General features: G+C 43.2%; 1 long non-coding RNA gene across 1 annotated transcript in view; it reads left to right on the forward strand.

Moving 5' to 3' along the window:
- Positions 1–13,755: 13,755 nt before the first annotated feature.
- The window catches only part of LOC134634813 (uncharacterized), a 22,308-nt gene continuing 14,371 nt past the window's right edge, over positions 13,756–21,692 (forward strand). Inside the window, exon 1 of the long non-coding RNA XR_010573802.1 lies at positions 13,756–14,014. This is a non-coding gene — a long non-coding RNA (uncharacterized LOC134634813). The remainder of the gene's footprint in view (positions 14,015–21,692) is intronic.

The raw sequence follows: 21,692 nt of genomic DNA on the forward strand, positions 1-21,692 counted from the left end.
TATGTCACAAAAGGTTTGTCACACTGATCACAGCAGTAAACATCATTTTTGGTGTGAATGCGTAGGTGAATGATTTGGCTGGCTAGTCTGCGGAAGGTTTTTCCACAAATGTGACAGCTGTACGCCTTAACTCCACTGTGGACGAGTTGGTGTGTTTTTAAACTTCCAGCATGGGTAAAAGACTGTCCACACAAGTCACAGCTGTATGCCTTAACTCCACTGTGGATGAGTTGGTGTGTTTTTAAATTTCCAGACTGGTTAAAAGACTTTCCACACAAGTCACAGCTGTATGCTTTAACTCCACTGTGGATGAGTTGGTGTGTTTTTAAATTTGCAGACTGGTTAAAAGACATTCCACACAAGTCACAGCTGTATGCTTTAACTCCACTGTGTATGAGTTGGTGAGTTTTTAAGTTTCCAGGACGGTTAAAAGACTTTCCACACAAGTCACAGCTGTATGCTTTAACTCCACTGTGTATGAGTTTGTGTCTTTTTAAGTTTCCAAAACAGTGAAAAGACTGTCCACAGAAGTCACAGCTGTGTGCTTTAACTCCACTGTGGATGAGTTGGTGTCTTTTTAAGTGTCCAGCCTGGGTAAAAGACTGTCCACAGAAGTCACAGCTGTACGCTTTAACTCCACTGTGGATGATTTGGTGTCTTTTTAAGCTTCCAGCATGGGTAAAAGACTTTCCACACAACTCACAGTTGTATGCTTTAACTCCACTGTGTATGAGTTGGTGTGTTTTTAAGCTTCCAGCATGGGTAAAAGACTTTCCACACAAGTCACAGCTGTGCGCTTTAACTCCACTGTGTATGAGTTGGTGTGTTTTTAAGCTTCCAGCCTGGTTAAAAGACTTTCCACACAAGTCACAGCTGTGCGCTTTAACTCCACTGTGGATGAGTTGGTGTGTTTTTAGGTGTCCAGCATGGGTAAAAGCCTTTCCACAGAAGTCACAGCTGTATGTTTTAACTCCACTGTGTATGAGTTGGTGTGATTTTAAGCTTCCAGCCAGGGTAAAAGCCTTTCCACACAAGTCACAGTTGTGCGCTTTAACTCCATTGTGGATGAGTTGGTGTCTTTTTAAGCTTCCAGCATGAGTAAAATCCTTTCCACACTCATCACAGCTGTAGTTTTTCTCTCCCTTTCTTCTGTGAGGTTTGTCGGCCTCCTGAGAGCGCTGACTTCTCGCTCCATGTTGGTCCTGCAGTGAAAGAGAAACAAACAGAGGCAGTGAGTGAAATGCAGTCGTGGAACAAACTCAACCTTCAAACTTCCTCCATTAACAGTAGTTTTAAGCCAAAGGTTGAAGTAGTTCCTTTTTAGTCAATACACTCGGTACAACACACGTGGTATGGAAAATCATGCCCTCATGTGTCCTAGCTAAGGAAACCTGTATTCACGCCTTTAACCCTGGAGAACCCATGGGGTCAAATTTGACCCCATGGTTTCCCTAGAAAACCAATGGGGTCGGCTCTGACCCCATGGGTTCTCCAGGGTTAAGGCAGATGATCTGTGATGACGTGTGCACAGCCCCAATGTGCCGCCACTGCTTCGGCAGTCAGCCCCTGATTTACTGTGCAGCTAAGAAGCTGCAGGTGGACTAGCCCTCTCCTCTGCCAGCTCAGAAGCTGTCGCGGTTCACAGGCTTTTGCCTCCAACTGGACCCCACAATATCCAAAAACTGCCTTATTGTGTTCCCAAACTTTGTCTGAGAGCTAAGTGCATCATGTGGCAAACCTCTGTCTACCTGCATCACTGTACCCAGCTATGAACAGTACATGAAGTTGGACAGCGCCGACAAAGCTGGCTTAGCTAACCCACTCCGCTTACCTGGCCCCATCCCTTAACCATGGAGTTGGTGGCCCCGCAAATCTGCCGTCCAAGCACTTCAGACTCTCTGCATAGCAGCTGGAGATGACTTATTGGGCTCAGACCGACATTGCCTGAACTATGAGCTCCGTCACCATGCTCCAGATGTACCACGCGATGTGAATGGTGGAGCTCAGATCACCAATTCCTGATAACAGCCTGCTGTGACCTTGTTAAGAGGTTACAGTCGCCACTGATTACATCCTCTTAACAAGGTCACAGCGCTCTCACTGGGCAGAGTGATGGCTTCGACAGTAGTATTGGCACAGAGGCACCTGTGGCTGACCCTCTATGACATCCCAGACAGGGAAAGGGCTGTATATCTGGATGAGCCGGTGTCTGCGGCTGGGTTATTCAGACATTTAGTTGAAGCCATTCAGACTGGATTCGATCTGAGGAAGAAGCAGACAGAAGCTCTGCATGACATCATTGCCAGATATCAGGTGAAGCCCAAGCCTGCAGCTACCTCTCACAGGCCCACCACTCCTCTGTTGACTGGCAAGAGACCGGTGCCCACAGGCCCACTCTAAGCCGGCTGGCGTGGAACTTGAACCGGAGGATGTGCTCCCCCTGGAGGCACAAACACGCCTCTGGCCGGGAGCACATCCTCCGGTTCGAGTTCCACGCCAGTCGGCCTGGAGCAAGGGCCCACATTCTGGCCCCCAGTGGGACCCAACTTCCAGGAGGAAGAAACATCAGCCCTACTAGCTGTTGTACTGAGTGGAGAAGGGGTACAGTTGCAGGAAGACTCTGCTTTTCCTCTCTGTTGCTGATTAAGAGGTGCCGCTAAAGTTCTGTTCAGGTTTTCAGCCCCAGAAAGCATGTTCAGGTGACCACATCCAGCTTTCCCACCGTTTTTCATTGTTGTGCCCGAAGAAAAGTGCCTCCAACAAAATGTATGAATGTACATGTTCCCATGTTACAATCAATAAAGTGTTTATTCTCAGATAATCACAAATGATTATCCTGCTGGCAGAATGAGCAAGGTCAGGCAGGTTATACATTTTCCTGCAGACACACTGGGGGGGCGACAAAACCCCGCCATCGGTGCTGCAGGTCAGCCGGCTGGCTGCCTACCTCCCTCAATGGCACGCTTGTGCCCCTCTCTGTGGGTGTTGTGAACTATTGCTATGGGTTACCGGTTGCGGTTCTGGGTCAGGCCGCCTTGTCTCCGGAGAGTCGTGAACATAACTGTCGGCACTGATGGAACCAATAAAACTGAGGGAGGAAATAAACGCACTACAAAATACGAGTGGTCCCCGCTTCAGAGACAGAAAAGGTTGGTACAGCCATTATTTTGTTGTTCGGAAAAAACTGGAAAGGCTCGACCCGCGAGTCTTGAACATGAATGAAACATGAATGCAGTCAGCCCAGGATATTGGTTTTCAACAATTGATCTAACAGATGCATACATTCATGTGGCTATACATGCAAACCACAGGCAGTTTCTGAGGGTTGCATTCGAGGACGTAGCCTATGAATACCTGATGCTGCCGTTCAGGCTGTCACTTGCTCCTTGCACCTTTGCGAAATGTGCAGAGGCAGCGCTAGCGCCCCCCAGATGGAGAGCAATTCGCATCTTAGCCTACTGTAAGAATAGAATAGAATAGAATAGCCTTTATTGTCATTGTACAGGGTACAACGAAATTGGAGTGCCACTCCCTTGGTGCAAAAATACAATAATAAATATAAATGTAAAATATAAAAGGTGCAATAAAACAAACAATAGTAGGTACAATATATACAGGATATCAGCATTAATATAATGACAGTAAGAATAGCAGCATAATAATTGACGGTGACAGTATGGAGTAGCTAAGCAGTTTCAATTGTTTTTGTGCTTATTTACTACGGTGATAGCTCTGGGAAAGAAGCTATCCCTGAATCTGTTTGTCCTGGTTTTATGTGACCTGTACCGTCGGCCTGATGGTAATAGTTCAAACACTTGGTTGCTGGGGTGAGAATGGTCCTTGATGATATTGGCAGCTCTGCTGAGGTACTGAGAGTTTGCAATGACCTCCAGGCTGGGCAGAGAGCAGCCGGTGATCTTCTGGGCTGTGTTGATGACCCTCTGCAGTGCTTTCCTGTCTGCAGCTGAGCACCCTGCATACCATGTTGTTATGCTGTACGTTAGGATGCTCTCTATGGTGGCTCTGTAGAATGTCACCAGCAGCCTCTCCTCCAGGTTGTTCCTCCTGAGCACTCTCAGAAAGTGGAGACGCTGCTGGGCCTTTTTTACCACCGCCGTGGTATTTGCAGTCCAGGAGAGATCATCAGAGATCTGCACGCCCAGAAACCTCATGGAGTGCACCCTCTCCACACAGCTCCCGTGAATGTACAGTGGGGCCGGGTCTGCTCTGCCCTTCCTGAAGTCCAAGATGAGTTCTTTAGTTTTTGTGGTGTTCAGTTGGAGGTTATTAACTGAACACCACTCAGTCAGTCTGTTGACCTCATCTCTGTAGTCCGACTCATCCCCCCTTGAGATGAGTCCAACCACGGTGGTGTCATCCGCAAACTTTATGATGGTGTTTGAGAGATGGGTAGGGGAGCAGTCGGATGTGTAGAGTGTAAACAGGAGGGGACTCAGAACACATCCTTGTGGAGACCCGGTGCTGAGTGTGATGGTGCTGGACAGGTGTGGGCCGAGTCTGACAGACTGTGGTCTATTTGTCAGGAAGTCCTTGATCCAGAGGCAGATGGGGGTGGAGAGTCCCAGGTGAGACAGTTTCTGGACCAGGATCTCCGGGATGATATGATTGAATGCTGAGCTGAAGTCCAGAAAGAGCATTCTCACATAGCTTCCTCTGTGCTCCAGGTGACTCAGCGCAGTGTGGAGCGCTATGGTGATAGCGTCCTCGGTGGATCGATTTGTCCTGTAGGCAAATTGGTGGGGGTCCAAAGTGGGAGGCAGACTGGCCCTGATGTGCTGACAGACCAGTCTCTCAAAGCACTTCATCACTACAGGCGTAAGTGCAACAGGCCTGTAGTCATTTGGGCTGACCACAGCTGTCTTTTTGGCGATGGGGATGATGGTGGAGGTTTTGAGGCAGGGTGGGACGGTGTTTAATGACAAGGAAAGGTTGAAGATATTTGTGAAGACTCCGGTCAGTTCGTCAGCACATGCTCTGAGAACCTTTCCATGTATTCCATCAGGACCTGCCGCCTTCCTGGGATTCACTGACCTTAGAGCACACCTCACTTGATGCTCCCTAAGTGTTAGTGTGCCGGTGCTGGGGGCGGGTGGAAGTGGTGTGACAGCTGAGGGCCTGGTCGTCTCAAAGCGGACGATATAATAGATGATAGTATAAAGGATTTATTTGTATTAACCATAGTAAAACATTATATGAATTATTCATTTAAGTAGGTCATAGGTCAAGCTACTAAACATTCACACATAGAGCAGATAGAACATGGAGAATAGGTCAGAGGTGTATGTGAGAAGCAGACAAGACAGAGCTGCTGTTAGTGGGATAAGGAGTTGGTAAGCCAAAGCAAGGAGAACATACTGTGCGAAGAAGTGGGCATCAAGGACACGAGAAAGGGAGGCAGGAAATAGAGAGGGCATTAGCAGGCACCTAGTTCTAAAAGACAAAGGTTGTTGATTTCTGTGTATCAATTTGTGCTGCTAGGACTGCCCCAGCGGATTTTGAAGTTGGATGCTGAGCTATGAAAATCCCCAACTGCATGTAATAAAATTAATTGATTGTTTATTTTCAGAATTGAATATTACACTGTTTTATGATCAGTGTTGGGTAAATTACTTTAAATTAGTAACTTAGTTACATTACTAGTTACTTCCATCAAAAGTAACTCAGTTACTTCAAGTTACTCGTTACTTTCAAAGTAACTAGTTACTAGGGAAAGCAACTTTGGTTTTACTCAGACTTCTCTTGTTAATGTGTTGCTTCTGTAACTGGATACCCAGCAAGACTGCCAGTCTTGTAGCTTGCTTACTTGCCACAAGTGCACTGTGCCACCTACCAATAGAAAGGAAAAGATAATGTGCATATTTCCACGAGAGAAATCCCACGCCTGGACCATTGTTGACCGCTGCCATGATTCTAGCCTACGTCACAGCGTCATGTTCGCTTTTTACATCCAACACAAAAACTGCAGTCGTGGTGCTTTCGATTGTACTCAGAACTCGAAAATTCTGCCTTCTGAATAGGAAGATGTAGGTAACACCAGACTGCAGATGAGCTGCATACAGACTGGACTGGGACAAAAAATCGGCCCGGGCATTTTGACTAGAGACCGGCCCACCATTATAGGAAAAATCATAAAGCCTTTGAATGAAAACAAACGCTGTTGTGACAGTGATGTACACTGTCTTGATGGTATATATGTATCAATCTAGCAATCGTTTGTTGTAAGACTCAGATAATTATTTATTAAAAGCTAGATATTTTAAATGAGAATAAGAAAGAAAAGTATTTCTTTGTGCCCCCCTCTCCCTGTTAATGCCCTAGCTGGCCCCCTGGCAACACTTTGCTAGACCCGCCCCTGCACAGTTACCAGCTGTCAGCTACATAGAAAAGGATGCTGGTGTTATTTGTCTCTCAGAAACAGTTCATAACTTCCCTTCAACTCATCCATGTCACCTAAAAGGTAAACCTGTTTCTCCATCACCTGTTCAGCTCTGATGGTTCAGTAAGGACATCTCCTGGGTTCATCTTCATGTTTCCCACTCACCAGATAACCAAAGCGATATCATGACCAGCAGCTTTTACAGCTGTGGATCCAGCAAACATCAGCTGATACTAGAAATTAATATTAAATAAATTCTAACAACAGCTTATCAAGCTTAAACGTGCTGCTGTTGTTTAACGCGACATCCGCTGGTTTCCTCTTTCTGCCGCGAAGTGGGCGATAAACAAATAAGGGAGAAAAGCCGATCAGCTGATCATTGATCAGTTTCATGATTGAAGTAGAAACAGGAGAGGGAGGGGAGAGAATGAGAGGAGAAGAGGGAGCTGTGCAGCAAAGACACAGAATAACTCCAGCTTTGTGTCTTTTTCATTGTAGCTGAAGTCCGGGACAAACTGCGTTCCGTTTCACCTCAATACGAAACGCATAATGTTTTCTCTGAATATGAGACAATTCCGTTTTTAAGGGGACGGTTGGCAACTCCAAAGCTTGCACAGCTTGTTCTCCAGAGACTGCACATTAGCCAGTAATAAACTGGGTAGCAGTGGTCTGTTAGTGCGCCGTCTCAGTCAAACCAGAACGCCAGATCTTCTCCCTCTGCGTCGGCGTTTGCGGCCTCCAGGGGCAGAGAACAAAGGCCGGTGAGATGAATGGGGGGTCTGCAAACGGAGGGTCCGTGCTGTAAAACTTGAACTCCGGAAAGTGATGAGAAAGTCCGTCTTTTATGTCCAGTAAGGTTTGTCGGTCGTACACAAGGAGACATGTGCTACTCATGAAAAATTGAAGGAAAAGTAAAATTAAACACAAAAAACAGCTGTTGCTTGGGGGAGCTCGTGACGAGGCTGCTATACTCGGCGCCATCTTGGAGTGTCAAAATAATAGGGGTGTTAATATCATTTTGAAATATGGAGAGACAATGGTCCAACACCCAAGCAGTCTCTGATGATGGCAGCTGCGCTTTCATGTTATATATACACACACACAGAGAAAGACATTCTACACCTCTCACATGTTGGCCCCCCTCCCGCTCTAAGGAAAGTAATGACCCCCATCACTTTCCTAACAGCAGGATATCCAGACGCCTTTTACTTTGATAAGGTTTCTGAAAGAGACTCAGGCGCAGGCCAGGGTTTTCCTTTAAGCGAAGAGCAGTGCGTTTATTTATAGTGAACACAATCACCAAGTGGCTATATACAATGTGCAGGGGAAAGGGGGTCTAGGTCGCCAGGGTCCGTGGGAAACAGGGTTAGGGGAAAAGTACACTTTCTGTACAAAAGCTCCAAGTCCTCCTCCTCAGTCACTCCTCTCAGGATCAGGTTCCAGAAACGATCTAAACACAAAAGGGCAGGTTAGCAGGATAATCACAAAAGACTTTCAAGATTCAGGTTTGCAGATGCACAAGTTGACTGATGCTGATAGCTCAACGATCCAGCGAAGACTAGCGTAGACCTGCCATCTTAAGTAGTGCAGCAATCAGCTGGGATCAGCAGCCGGTGCGGTGATGAGAGCAGGTGTGTGGGCCAGCAGCGGGAGCCTGCAATGAGCGTCGCCGCGGCGAGAGCGAGAGGGGGAGAGGGAGGAGGGGGAGAGCAAAAAAACCCCACAAACATATTGCCTAATAGAAGGTCGACCAGCGAGGCACAGGGACCATGAGACACTTTACAACTTACTTCCTATGAAGGTGCAATAAAACCTGGGGCCCACTCGAGACTAAGGAGCTTGGAAAGAAAAGCGTCCGGACTTCTTCAGTTGCTTGAAGACGTTTCACCTCTCATCCGAGAAGCTTCTTCAGTTCTATGGGTCAATGGTGGAGAGTCCCAGATTTAAACCTAGTGGGAGTTTCCCCCCGAAAGGGGGACAAAGGACCCCCTGATGATCCTCTACCTAATCCATGGGTCGGCAACCCTAGGCACGCGTGCCACCGTTGGCACGCGAAGGGTTAACTGATGGCACGCACAACCATAGCTGGACTGGCCATCGGGCATACCGGGCATTTGCTCGGTGGCCCGATGATTTTATTTTTTATTTTTTTGGTGGTGGATTGGCCAGACGCTGGTTGGTGTGTAAAAATAACTCAATTGTTTGGTGGTGGCTATGGCGGACCTTCCACAGATTCAGTAAAATTAACAAGTGGTGGAGGCCTGCCCCGAGGCAGCCGCCGGTCGGAGCGTCAGGTGAACTGAACTTCAGGTAAGAAGTTATGACCTGCGGTCTGTCTGGGTCAAATATAAACCAAGTTTAAGTGGAGTTTACTTTTGTTGTGCTGACTTTTTACAGTCAGTTACAATAACTCGTACTGCGTGCTAGCTAGCATGACGGAGTTTCTATACAGCTGGGTCGGTGCTATGATGTTACTGATAGTGAACTTTATTTTATTCATAAGGTTAGTTAGTAGAGTTGCCAACCGTTCCGTAAAAAGACGGAATCTTCCCGCATTCAGAGAAATTATTACGGGGAGAGTTTTATCTCTCTCCAAACAATATTGACCGAACCAGCAGCAAAAGAAGATCCAAACTACGCTTCACATAAACATCGTCATGAACTCTGACTTTTACTGTTTTGCTTCCACCACGATAAAATCACACTTCATGCACAGCTCTCTCTCTCTCTCTCTCTCTCTCTCTCTCTCTCTCTCTCTCTCTCTCTCTCTGTACTTCAAGAACAGTTTCCCGTCTAAAAATCTGTTTTCTGCATTATTCGCTTGCTTGTTACGCACAAGACTACCGTTGTTTACAACGCTGACAGCTGCTGTCCCCCCCCCCCCCCCCCCCTTTACATTCTTCCGAAAAGAAAACCTAATTTCTGCCGTTCAATACTGAACAAATTTAAACTTTTTAAAATTATGCAAAATGCAAAACGCTTAGCTGTGTGTCTAATAAAACCGCTGTAACATCAGAGGTAACGTTCATATGTTGATTAATGGTTTTCTTTCATTTTTGATGTACTGCAGAATATTTTTATAAAATCCCAGGCCAGGAAAACCACCTTCATGTTTTTCTGTGTTTTATCTTCAGCTACTTTGACACAAAGGCATCTGCTGTGATGCTCACACCTTTGATAAAGTCTTGCGTGTGTCAGCTTCCTTTTTATAGATACAAAAATATGTAAATGTACTGATCTGAATTACAATATTTCTGACTGTCAAAATTTCCCAGATTTAAATCGAATTGAATCGAATCGAATTGAATTAAATCGAATTAAATCGAATCGTGGATCGAATCGATTCGGGACCTTGTGAATCGGAATTGAATCGATTCTAGAAATCAGTGACGATACCCAGCCCTAGTACCAATACCTGTAGGAAAACTTTAGGTCCAAGGACATCCTGCTTTTTCCAGCTTGGAGCAGGCAGGCAGGTGAAGCTGACCATTATCTGCTCTGTGTGAGTGCCCTTGGTCTTTCTCACTCTGTGTTTTTTCATCTGATAGAAAATAACGGAGGTTGTCATGTCGTCTTTTCATGGATGATGATAACATGTCCATTTCAGGCTATATTGGTAGCTGAGAGACAGATACTCTTTCTGGACTCACTTCGTCCTGATGGTTTTGGAGATAATCTCTACCGAGTCATATTTAAGTTGACACTAAAGAAATGACAAGTTTTTCTGGCCTTGTGCAATGGCCAAGTGCGTTCTTTGGCAAGATCATCTAAAAGCAGCCTCGTTCTCAGGCTTAAAGGTTCAGGAAGGAGCCTCGTTCTTAGGCTACTTCATGATAGGGATGCACTGGTATCTGGGCCCATACAGTTCAACTGAAATCGTATCCATATCTTTTGTTAACCAATACCATGAACAGATACTTAAAATGTGGAAAATCGGTAAAAGTTTCACATAAAATGTTTATTTTTCACCCAAATTTAGAATTTTTGGGTCATTTCTATTAATATACATTTTAAAAAAATGTTATTCACCGTTATTATTTGTAACAAACACACACACACACAAAAAAAATAAAACCTGCCTTCCGATTCATTACATTTTTTGTGTGATAGAAGTATCAGCTATGGTACTTGGTATCGGCAAAAACTCAGATCCAAGGATCTGACGGTTTGAAAAACGTATTGTTGCATCCCTACTTCATGAATTTTTTTTGTTAATGGCAAACATTTGATTTTTGTGTTATGTGTATTCTCTACAATGCCAGGAGAGTAGCAGCCTTTATTGACTCTGGATCCCGGATGGAGAAAACAGGAAGAGACCTTGAGGTATGTTTTCATTGTGAAAGTTTGAAAGCTCATCAGGTACATAAGAATTCAATTTAAAAAATAGCAGGTGCATGTCAGCTCTCTTCATTTAAGGACACTTTTTTCATTTTACAGTTCTTTCCTCAGCAGTTCAATGGAAATTGCTGCGGCATCTTTATGCTGATGGTGAGAATTTTTCTTTTCCTGCCATTACTTCAATATAACATTTAAAGATGTTAAAGGTTTCTTTTACTTTACAGTATGCTCTCTGCATCTGCACCTCATCTCCACTATCTTTCACAGAGGTAAGCTTTTCATAAAGTACCACCAAAATACCTGTGCCAGTCTCCAACCTTGATAAACGTTATATTATATCTTTCTTAAGGAGGACATGCCAGCAATTCGCCTGTGGTGGTGTATTCAGCTGATGGAGAGATTCTGCATTGATGGGTATGGCTAGTATTATAGACAAACTGTCACCATCATAATCACAGTTTTCAAAGTTAGTATTAATTGCAGTTTTGGCTCAGGCAACACATCAGGTCAAGCAAATGTTTGTGAAAGTGGCTTAATGTAGTCACTTATAAACCCTGTGACTGAACATACAGAAGAGAGCAGCAGTACACAACTAGAGTCCATTCTGACTGGCATTGCTTTTTTTAAGGCTTGGACAGAGATTCGCCTTCTGGACAGAAGAAGCGTCTCTTCTCCTCCAGGGAACTCTCCAGCCTGTATTCAGGGTACCAAAGGCAACCTCCTCCAAGCCTTCACCAAGTCTAATCAGACAGGTGAAAGGACAACAATGAGATAACCATTTGTAGAATATAACCACAGAATTATACTGTTGAGACTATTCATCACAATGCAGGTTTACATACATGGTGGTAATCTTCATTTCCATGTAATGTGATAATCATGTTTTCCATTAAAAGCTGATGCTGACAGGTGCCCTATACTGGAGGTAAGCTCTTTATTTTCCCTTTTATTTAAAATGTTGATGTAACTGAATTAGTAATTAGAATCACAGGTAGCACCATCAGGGCAGAAAGAGGCATTATTCAGTAGTGGAATGAAGTAATATTTATGAAAACACCACTAAATGTAATGTATTTTCAGTCCTCATATTTCTGAAACTTGGTGGACAAATTTAGTATTTTCATTATTGTTGCCTGACCTATATTTTGCAGTTACCAGCATGTGTCCTCATCGACATATTGGAAGAGGTTGTTCTACATGAAGGGGATACAGCATCTTCAAACTGGCTCTGGTGTGCTCCATGTTCAGAGACCTTGTGTCTACTGAATATTTCAGAAGACGAGCACACTTCAAGTGGCTTCACAGTAAGGGCTTCATTAAATTATGAAATTAATTTTTGCTGTTGTCACATGTTTTTCACTGGCAGAATGTAAATGTTTTGTGTTTTTGTTTTTTGCTTGTGCTTGTGCTTTAAACAGGCGTCTGCACGTGGCGCAGCTTCTCGGAAAAGTACAGAGAACAGTACTTTAACATGTACACAATTGAGATCTGCCTTCAATGTGGAGATCAGTACAAACACTGCCCCCGAGGTATACAACACTGTGTAATCTTATATTGCTGTCATTACAAACAATGAAAATCTCACTGGTGCATGACATGATGAAAACCATACCTTGGAGCCAATTCTTCTCTCTATTTTATTTTTGTTTTTTTGTATTACAGGATATGTTGGAACAGGTAAAAGAGGACAACTACGGGCATTTTATTCGGAGGAGATGCACCCAGGCTACTGCAGCCACATTTGCATGCAACTGAACAACTAATGTGTTTGCACTGTTCACCTACACACCTACACACACACACAGGTTTTAGTGACAGGGTTCCCCATTTGTGGTTCCCCCACATGTTGGTTCATGTTCTGATACCCGTTTTCATTTGTGACAGTTTTTGCTAACTCTTGTGTTATTGGTTATCACCGATTTCTTTTTATTGTTTGTTTAATTTCTTTTGCCCTCTGTGGCCTGGCCTCGGTGGAGTTCTTTGTTACTGCGTGCTAGCCAAGAAGTCATAATGAGCTGTGTTTTGTTTAATGTTGTTTAATTTAGTTCCTTAAATTACATTTATGAAATAAATCTACCTGTATCTGTTGTTCATGTTCTTGAAATATGTTGTTTGTTTTCAGGATTGTTACAGTAAACCTGTCAAAATTATAAAGTAGTCCTGTGTAATTTGATATGGATATATACAAATGAGTGTAGTCAAATCTCAATTTAACAAATGGTTAACCTAAGAATACCCATTTAAAAATATTGTCAAACATTAATTTTGCAACACTGTTAATTTTGTGGTTACAAAGAAGAAAGTTAATTCAAGACAAAGTGGCAAACCAAAAAATCTAATACAAAAATAGAAAGTAAAACGATTTTAGGTGATGAGCCACATTGTCTTTAGTGCAAGAATATATCATATTTTATTATTAGAAAAACATTCCTAGAATATGTAGTAAAAATTAAAAATATCTGCTGTATTATGATGGTGCATTTTCAGCTTTCATATCAAAATATAGTCTATTGTGTATATAAATAAAAATTGTAATATGTCACGTGAAAATTCATGAGCCAGATAAAGTGTTTACTGACAACTGACAGTGAGGAGTGGACATCATCATCACTATTCCAATCAATCCTCTCCACACAGACGAGCATAAACACACTCGACTATCACTAAATCAAATTTTACACGCATTTGTAATGACGCTAATTCAGTTTACAATACGGATCATTCGGTCGGTCAGCAGGGTGCGGTATCCTCGTACACTGGGAGTAAACTGCCATTAAACGAAACAGAAGAAGAAGCAGCAGAAGAAAACATCTGCACATGCGCAGTAAGGATCGGGGAGTCCTGATCCGTAACTATCTTTTTATTTTTCGTTTTTTGTCTAAATTATATTGAAATGTTTCATTACTGGAAACATTTTAAGAGGAACTTATTATTGTTAACAACAGAAACTCTGACCCGCAACTATCGTAAAACGCTTCGACCGGAAGTAGACACCTTTCGCGCATGCGGGGTACCGATTAGTTGGTAGTGACACTGCTTACACGTGAAACGGGAGTAAAGCATTGAACTTAGAGGAGAGAAACGAACTAAAGTATCGATCATATACCACTACCAACGTTTGGATCGATATCTGCATCGATCTGCCCACCCTTGTCTCCTGGATCGTAGCTGAGATCAGCGTGAACCACGTGGGTCTCTGCTCCCTGATCTGTTTGCTGTGTTTGGAAAGAGTTCCAGCTTCATCACGGAGTTTCTCTCGGTTTGTGGGCTCATCTAAAGGTAAGCACCGAGCTAACTTTACTGTGAGTTCAGTTCATGTTGAGTTTAGCTCCTGAATGAGGTCTTCTGCTGCTCTCCTCGGTGTCTGTTCACAGTTTATTGTGAACACGTTGAGAGAAGAGTGAGAGAGTGTTTGGAGAAAAACACCAACTAATCATTAGCTCAGCATGCTGGGAGAAGTTGGAGCAGAAAAGTCTTTTCATTGTCCCTGCAGCTGTTTTTCTGCATGCACCAAACCTCTACAGCCTCATTTCTACTTGAAGTGATAACAGGAAGGTGTGTGTGTTAGCGCGCTGAAACTGCAGCTGCTAGAACTCAGTTGTTCATTATCTGCTCAGTCAATAACATTTAGTCATTTCACAAACACATTATGCACGATCTGATATCATCGTGTTGGTGTTGTTCCCAGATCGTCATACTAAATGTTGTTCATTGCAAGTGACCAATCAGAATGTTCTGACATCATACTTTCGCGACTTCGGGAAAAACCGCCGTAAAACAAAAAACTGTGGCCGTTTATCAATGCCCAAGTACGCGAGTACGTACTCGCGTTCTCGGTGAGTACGTACCCGCCGAGAACGCGAGCACGGACTCGTGGGCCGTTTCTCAATTCTCAAGTACGCGAGCACGGACTCGTGATTTGTACAGTCGGAACACCAGCGTACGTGATGATGTCACAGGTCCGGAGTTTTTACTGCCGTCCCCTCTTAATTTAACTGTAAGTAACATGTTATGAAGCTTAACTTTAATCACAGCCAAACCAGTTTACTCAGGAACAAATAAAACACTGAAATAAACCAAACATTAACATTTAGAAGTGATCTAAGTGACTTATATATCATTGTTAACCTCAGTAGTGAAACCTCTATTAATAAAAATAGAGTACATGTACATACGTGTACATACCTTAATAAAAACAAGCAGGTGAGATGTTAGAACGCTTTTATTTCTATTCTAGTGGACACTCAATACTATAGACAGCTGCTGGGGTTTCTTTAACCTGAGTAGTGAGAAGTCCGCGAGCGGTTTGGGGGGGGGGGGGTTGGAAACGATGTGCCGGGAGTCTGCTGTTGAGTTTTGGACGAAATGCATTCTGGGATATTTAGCTGTCCCAAGTCTACACCGATGCATGCTCGGTAAAACGGGCGGATCGAGAACACATCCGGGACTTTTTCGCGTTCTCGGCGTGATGCGTACTTCGAATTGGAACAGTACTTGGTCTCCGACTGATGACGTATCACGAGCAGTGGCGGTCCTAGCCTGTTTGGCGCCCCGGGCGAATACGCCCTCTGCCCCCCCCCCCCACACACACACACACACGCACACACACATATATGACCCTATATATGAAGAGAGAGAGAGTATGCAAACGGCTACCAAACAGACATCATAATTCGTCATACAATGAGAACAGGACAAATCAACAATCAACAAACTGACTAATTAATATTATATTATTGTATATATTGTTTGGAGTTTAGTCTCTTACTGTTACTATTTTTACCATTTCTTCTTGGAGGAACTGTAACCCACATAATTTCCTTAGGGATTAAGAAAGTATTCTGATTCTTAATGTTTCAGGATACATGACCTGCCATTATCCAATGACACATCTGCTTACCTGTATCTTTTGCTCGTTTCTCCTTGTAGGAGCCATAATTAAATGTATTGAATTTTAATGATCACTGGGTTTTCATTTGTTTGGTTGCTATGGTGATGTGTAGTCACGTGGGTGCTAGCGGTGACATTAAGAGGACGTTGTCAGTCTGTCTTTCACTGGTTTGATTTTGACAGAGAGGAGGGCTGGGTAGCCGTAGTTTTTGTTGACCGCAGCACAACGAGTTTCCCCTTGTTGCATTAGAGCTGTGATGTTTTAAGAGTTTGAATCGCGAGCCGATCACATTGCTCTGTAAACTTTTCAAGCACTTTAATAAACAAGCAAGCAATTCATCCTCTCGCATTACTGCGTAAAGTTGACAGCGCGTCAGGCAAATAGGCAGGCTCCATCCCCGGCCTCTAGCGACTGTGGAAGTCGCTAAACTCCTCCTCTTCTTTTCTCTTTTTTTAAACTTTAAAAACGGATTGTGTGTGAGACTTTAAATCAACAAAATATAAAATATACATTTTAAATTGTTATTGATCCCTTTACCCCTGGTCCTAAAGTGTATATTTATTTTCTTACTCTTCTTATATTTATTGTTTGCAGGGCTCGCAAAATCGCTAGCCCGACGTCCCGGGGCTAGCGATTTTTCCAGTCGGGCTACCAAAATCCATCTCAGCCCTGCCCGTCGGGCTATCATAGGAATGAAAGATATGTCAATGCTTTTGCATTCTTTCACAAATGTAGCTGAGTAATTATGTCATCGGCATCGATGAGCCACTGTCAATATGTGACACATTGAAATCGCGTTTGAATTTGCGCTTGTTTTTTGCTTTCACTTTCACTTTGCGTCACTTTGCGATAGCGCAAACTGTGTGTAGAGAGCGGCAGCACTAATTGGTAAGTCACAGATTAATTGCGCACCAATTCCTCTGACATCGTCTTATCAATCGTTAGCTTACTATCAAACATGGCAAGTGAAATCTCCTGCAGTAAGCTTAAACATGTGATAGAGGTTGATTGCGCAGAGAATTGCTGATCGTTATGTAAGTACGTGTGTAAAAGCAGATGGATTTACGCAGGTATTTTAGTTCTGCAGAGCCAAACAAGACAGGTCAGGGTGAAGAAGGGGCAGCCAAAGAAAAGCCGACCACAAAACGGAAAAGTTATGACAAATCAGACAATGAGGGAAAAAGAAAGCACAGCTTTTTTGGTTTCATGGACAAAAGAATTTATGTGGCTGGAATATGACGAGCTAAATAACATAATGTTCTGCCGGGTGTGTTGTGAGTTTCCCTCGATTTCTGAGTCGACAAGCGCCTTTGTTACTGGGACCAGTCATTTTAAGAAAGACCCCATCAGAACCCATGAGAAATGCAAGAAATACATTATTGCTCAGTCTGCAGTATCTTTCCCAGAACAAACACCAATTGCAAAAAAGATACTAAAAGTAAACCAAGCATAACAAGAAGTCCTGAAAAAGCTGTTTAGAACCGCGTGCTATGTTGCAAAGAGTGAACTACCACTGGCAAAATGTAGCAGTCTTTGCAAACTTCAAAAAGCAAATGTCCTAGATCTTGGTTCCACTTGCCTCTTACCCGTGATTTCAGTGGAAATTTCAAATTCAGGATCTGACACAGACTGATTCATGTTGTACACAGTTCTTGCAAGTTCATAGAAATTTCTGTTCAATTAGAACCAAATATTTGAGTTGATGGTTGAAATTGCTGTTGTAATTTGTGTTTTAAATATTTTTAGATTGATGTTTTGTTTCCTTTACAATATTATACATTAAAGTATAGGAAACAAAGGAAACAAAACATCAATCAAAAAATTGTCCTCTTTTTTTTTATTCGGGCTACTTAAATTTATTTTGGGCTACCAAAAACTGAAGAGTGCCTGCCCGAAGGGCTACCAGGGATTTTGAAATTTTGCGAGCCCTGGTTTGTTTACTTGCACTGCTGTAACTGGAGCCTCGTCGTCTCGTCTCTCTATATACTGGACTGTATGTAGCGGAGATGACAATAAAGTTTACTTTGACTTCAGCAGCGAGCAGGCCCACCGAGGGCTCTCGCGCTCACTTTTCGCGTATAGAATTTCGAAAAAACATCGGTGCAAATTATAAGTCTGTATCATAATGTCTGCTGTTTTTGTGTTTGTTGGTTTGTTTTTATTTTGTTTTATTTTGCAAGTTGGTTATTAGATGCTGCTCCAGCCACCCAGAGAATCCCCCGCCGCCCCGCCCTCTCCGCCCTGTGCCGCAAGCAGCAGGCGCACCTCGAAAACGGAGGGCGCCCTTACTCCCAGCAAATGGGCGATAGAAAACCGATCGGTGCCTATGCCATTCCCAATATGCGCTGGCATGATGTCGGGGCAGCATGAGTACGAGCATTTTTTTTTGCCGATGCCCGTGATGCCGCCCCCCACCACGATGCCGCCCCGGGCAACCGCCCATGTCGCCCGTATCTAAAACCGCTACTGATCACGAGTACACGAGAACGCAAGTACGCACAAGTACTCATATTGATAAACGCCCTGTACTTAAGCTGTGTCCCAATTCAGGGTACGCACGCTTGAAGTACGCACACTACGCGTACTACGTACGGTGCGTACTACAAGTACAGGAAGTGCGGAAGTGAGAGGCCCGTGAAATGGGACGGTCTAGCCTCCGTCGCGCCGTTCACGTTGCCTAGCAACCATGATACTAACCGCGAGAAACGTTTCATACAGATCTGTTTGACAGATATGAAGGAGAAAAAATGTTTTGTTGGTCATTCATTTTTGTCATGACATCACTTTGATTAGTTGAGACCACAGGACTGTAAAACATGATAGTTGGGCTTCATTTCTGCACTGAACAGTCATTTCAAGATTAGTTAGTAAATAATAATTAGCTAATGTTGTTCATGAGACTAAAGTCATCTCACTGTGGTAATGTTAATATAATATGGACAATATTATACGTATTGTCAGATTATTATGATATGTATATATATATATCACTACAGCAGTGAGCTTGAACTCTGGGTCAAAGATTCAAGTTGCAGTTATTTATATTTCCTATCACCTTAAATCTTCACTCAAAGACAAGTATCTTTGACAGTGTATATATAGATGTATTATATATAAGAGACAAATATTGTTCTTTTAATATGTTGGCTTTACTAAATTTGGCTCAATGCTTACATATATGTGTAAAAAGAAAATGTACGAGCTGTGATAACTGTTTCTGATAGAATGAAGAGTAGACTGATATATTAAATATTCCTTTATTGGGTGAGAAAATCAGACCATGTCATAACTGCTTTAAGTCCTACAGAATAGATATCAGAGCCTTAAACAGGCTGACTTCTGCTAAATGGGTCAAGCTGGGCAGAAAGTATACAAACACATAACATCCTTATAGAATATGATGTAACACTATAGATCAACTTACCTCAGAATATATAAAGCACATAAACAATTACAGCAATATGACCCACTGGTGTCAAGACAACCATCTCACCCTCAACGTCGCAAAGACAAAGGAGTTGATAGTGGACTTCCGGAGGTGCAGAGAAGTACACACCCCCATCACCATCAACGGCGCCGCTGTGGAGAGAGTGAGCAGCTTCCGCTTCCTTGGTGTACATCTGGCTGAGGATCTTACGTGGTCAGTACACATAAACAAAACAGTGAAGAAGGCGCAGCAGCACCTCTTCTTTCTCAGGAGACTGAAAAGATTCGGCATGAGCCCCCGCATCCTCAGGACCTTCTATCGCTGTGCCATTGAGAGCATCCTCACTGGATGCATCACCACCTGGTACGGCAACAGCACCGCTCACAACCGCAAAGCTCTCCAGAGAGTAGTGCGGTGTGCTGAACGGATAATTGGAGGTGAGCTTCCCTCCCTCCAAGACATCTACAGGAAGCGGTGCCTGAGGAAAGCGGGGAGGATCATCGAGGACTCCAGTCACCCCAGCCATAAACTGTTCAGACTACTTCCATCAGGAAGGAGGTTCTGCAGCATCCGGTCCCGTACCAGCAGACTGAGAGACAGCTTTTTCCATCAGGCCATCAGACTGCTGAACACTTCATAGACACCTCACCCTCACTACTGGAACTTCAACATTATGCACTCCATACTGTATATAAATACCACTGTTTTGCACATACCAACCTCTGTATATTTTATATATCTTATTTTATTGTTTACTTTATTTCATTTGTAAAACATGTATAAAACATGTATATACATACTATATACACACTCAAACACACACACGTAGAAAAACATATTTAGTGTATATAGTATATACATACTATATACACACTCAAACACACACACGTAGAAAAACATATTTAGTATACACATTCAGTAATGTATATACCTTTACATATTGTACATATATTTATTACTTTTTAGATTAGCCATTTTTATATTTTGCTTGTTTTACATTATTGTATTTTGCACAACTCTGTTGCTTGTGAAGCTCGCACACAAGAATTTCACTCACATGTACTGTACCAGTGTACCTGCACATGTGATGTGACAATAAAAGTGATTTGATTTGATTTGATTTGATGCAACAAACACAGCAGTACTACTAATCCAAAATACTCAAAGCTTCATAGAACTGAAACAAACATTTATTTTTAGCTCCATTCTGCTGCTGATACATACTTTAGGTTTCTGAATATTAAACTTGTTGCTGCCTTTCATAGTGTGTAACTTGAAGGCCCTGAGTACTTTCTCCCACACTGAAAACACTGGAATGATAACATTATTTGAACATTACCTAATAAGACTGATTCAGGACAGACAATTAGTTATGTTAAACTTTCCTAGCAGTCCTTCACAAACAGGGAACAGTCTGTCTATTCTCTCCATCTGTCAGCTGCTGCTGGCTCTTCCTCCTCCTCTTCCTCACACACTGCTGAGTTTGTCCTGGTGCATCATCAGGGGTGCAAAGCCTCACAGATGATGTGCAGCAGTGGGTCCCTCAGTCTGTCCTCACTCTGGACACTTGCAGTTGTCACACATGGAAATCAAATGTGTGATAAGCTGCAGGATTCAAACACAAGTGTAACTTATAAATACATGTTCATACTTTTATTCCACAATCAGAGAGAAAGAAACAGAGAGAGAGTGCAGGACAGACAGACAGGTGACAGTCTCAGGTGTACACACTGCTACAAAACAGCACAAGAGAAGGAGGATTTAGTGTTTGTGTTATTACGAGTGCTAAACAAGAAGAGTTCCCAGATGGTACAGTGGACACATGTGTGACTCCTGTGATTAAAGCATCTTTCTTTCAGCTTAACGAGTGAACCGTCAGCTCGTTCAAACACACGTTAAAGTCCGTTTGGCTCGACACCACCGAACAGAGGCAGCAATATAACATAGCTAACATTAACATGTGCCGTCATATTCAGGACTGCAAACCGAGCAGCATCACTGACTTTCAGCTTGTTGTGTTTGTGGATATATGACTGACTTTAATTATCCATAAAATCATCACATTCTCTGTAAGATTAAGGTCGACTATATATATATTTAGATGTAGAGGCTTTTAAACCAAGTTACCGCTGAAAGTACAAACATCACTAATGTCACATAACTTTGCCGACATGTGACCAACAGTAATGTTTTAATGTTCTTAAACATTCGCACATAAATAAGTGACATAATATTCAGTACTTACTTTTGACAGTTCACTCTTCAGCCGCTCCCTTCTGCCGTATTTTGCGGCAAAATTATCCACACCCACCGCCGCGCTATTGATTGTGGGATATATGGGACCACGAAGCGTGCACCGGACCACGCTTGATATTTGGGGAAATCGACGGCGCATTTGGAGTATGCATTTGAAGTACACTTTGAATTGGGACAGCCGTCGTCGCGTGGCGGTGACGTACTCGCACTTGAAATGCGTACTTCAAGCGTGCATACCCTGAATTGGGACACAGCCTTAAGCTGCGATAAACCGCCTCTGATCTGGGAACAACACCAACACGACGATATCAGATTATCCGACACGCACATTACAGACACGTGTCCCTTATCAGGCTGTAGGGCGGTAAGCTTTGGTCTTTTTT

The sequence above is a fragment of the Pelmatolapia mariae genome, linkage group LG9, assembly GCF_036321145.2.
Source record: "Pelmatolapia mariae isolate MD_Pm_ZW linkage group LG9, Pm_UMD_F_2, whole genome shotgun sequence".
Taxonomy (NCBI): Eukaryota; Metazoa; Chordata; class Actinopteri; order Cichliformes; family Cichlidae; genus Pelmatolapia; species Pelmatolapia mariae.